Source organism: Apaloderma vittatum, unplaced genomic scaffold (assembly GCF_000703405.1).
Source record: "Apaloderma vittatum isolate BGI_N311 unplaced genomic scaffold, ASM70340v1 scaffold27308, whole genome shotgun sequence".
Lineage (NCBI taxonomy): Eukaryota > Metazoa > Chordata > Aves > Trogoniformes > Trogonidae > Apaloderma > Apaloderma vittatum.
In genome coordinates this window covers 13927-16448 of record NW_009731676.1, presented here as the reverse complement: position 1 = coordinate 16448, position 2522 = coordinate 13927, and positions in this window count along the sequence as shown.

Here is a 2522-nt window from a genome sequence, read left to right as displayed (position 1 = left end):
ATCCATCATAGAATCATTATGGTTGGAAAAGACCTTCAAGACCGTCAAGTCCAACCGTTACCTGACTCTCACGTCGGTGGGGGAAAATGCCTGCTCTCTCGCTGAGGAACAGTTAAGAAGGACTTCTGCGTCACCCTTACAGCAGTATCTCTCCTAGCTTAGTAGTATTTTTGCTTCTGCCCTGACAGCTGCACAACTGGAAAAACACCAGTTTTGAGTTGGTCAGAAGCGGCGGCGCTGGGAGGCGTGGGCTGTCCCTGTCAGTGGAGCTGTGGATGTCGCACTGCCCACTGCAGCTGCCTCTCCCGGCCAGCACTGGTGTCATCCTCTTTGGACGAAGCCTCGGCCAGGAAGGGGCAGCTCTGGAGGGCACCCGTGGAGACACATGCTGTAGGCTTGCTGAAGACGCTCACTGCAGCCGGCTTACTCATCCCTACCCCACGTTCCCTGGAAAGGGAGGACTTGCAATGGCCAGTAACATAAAAAAAATTACGTGCTTTATACTCATCTCACAAGGCACTGACTACAGTGACACAGAGGTCAGTCTGCTTGTCCTGCCGTGACCCAGAAACCCACTAAGGCTGCTGAAGAGTCAATAAATTCAAAATGGACAACTAATCTTACAGATGCATGAGAAATTTTTTCTTCTTGGTTTCCTGTATCACAGTGTTATTTGCTTTGCCTCTATAGTTCCTGTTGGAAAGGAAATGTGCAACAATCTCAGCTCTCCTCTCTACATACAGACACACACATTCTGCCCGGGCAAATGGCCTTCAGATATCTGAAAAAAAAAAAGAAAAAAAAAGAAAAAAGAAAAACAACTCCTCTAACTCTGTAACATTTTTTAGAAACACACCTCTTAAGTTCCAAACAACACTGACGTCAACAGCCTGCGGGTGCGTGTTAGCACGGCCACGGCTCTGCGTAAAGACCTGCAAAGTCAAGTGCTTCCTCCTTGCTCTCGGGCAGGCAATGAGGAACATCAGCCCTCTTGGGCAATGCTCACTGATGCAGCCATGCCATGCAGACGTATTCTTATGCAATTTTTCGCTTTCTAGTAGCCACGTGACTTTTTATGGCCAGAATTACTCAATGTGCAGTTCCTGTCTGAAATGTCCCATCCACAGTATTCAGAACAAGTTTCAAGCAAACCATGTAGCTCAAGCTTCTGCAACGAGGAAGATATTGGTTCTGTACAAGCGGAAAAACTGAGGGGTTTTGTGTTTGTGGGTTTTTTTCAGGGGAGCAGATGCTGCAAGTGTGCAGGCATCGAATGACTCTGGGGATTGTCTAAGGCTGGGAAGAAGCACTGAAAAAAAGAAATGATACAGGCCATGTATTTGGGCACGAATCCTGCCAAGCATTAATGCTTTTTGCCAGGTACACATTTGCCCTGCCACAGAAACTAATCTTGTACTTTGTTGTTCAAATTCAAATACTGTTCTGCAGCTATTTGCAGACTTTCAGTGTTTCTTCCGCAGCGCCACACCAGGCTGCAAACCCCCAACCAAAGCAGAAGTTGCTTTCTGTGCTGTGGTTATAAGGGAGTTAAAGTTCAGGTTTCTAATTGCTCTCTTGAGGCCTTATTACTTGTTGATTAGGTCCTTTTGGGAACGGCATCAAACCTGTAATAATAAACACTCATTTCACTGGAAAGTTTGTAGCTGCCGTAGCAGCCCTGCGGCCCTTCCACCTCTCTAATGGGCACAGGGACAAACCAGCCAGGAAAGGTGTTTGTAACCTCTCTGAGAGGCTTTCCAGGCGGGACGTGTCTGGTCTACAGGTGTTTTCGCAGTCGGGTGGTGGGTGAAGGTGCTTGTTTTCGTGCGTGCTCCTCCCCTCTCTCGAGGGTCCGGCTCCACACTGCAGAGCGGGCTCTGGCCCGGGAGCGCATACACGGAGCGACCATGTCTGTGCCCAGAGACCTCCTAGGAGTCCTTCAAAACTGTCGCTATTCTACACGCTGGCAGCTTTGGGGACAGCAGCGAGCAGAGGGGAAGTAAGACTGCTGGCACACTGCTGTTTGCCGGACGGTTTTGTGGAGATTCCTCCTGCGGACATTCAGGGTGCTTCACTCACATGCTACGTTACGGCATCGGTCCTGATTTTCCAAACCACCGAGCTCTCTTAACTAGAAGAGCCTGACATGCAATTTTCAAGTCTAGGTCCTTTGAAAGTATTTGGACAGTGTCTTTTTTACAGGCTGCGTTTCAGAAGGGGTGGGGAAAACAACACTGTCTTGTGTAGGCTCTGGCCAGAGAGAAGCTGCTGTGAGTTTCTGGTCTCTGCAAGTCTCTGAAGAAGGGCACTGGGTCTCCTTGAAAATCCCCCTGAAATGAATTAGCCTGAAGTAGAAGTAGGTGTTTATCTCAAGTTGTTGCCTCAAATAGCAGGCTACCTGTTGGAAGAAGGGTCTGATCGATGCAAACTAAGGCAGCCATGCGTGAGCTGTTACACAGTGGTTAGTATTGATCAGAGCGAACGGCTGGCGGTAGGGATGCGGGGGGGGCAGACCGGGGGGG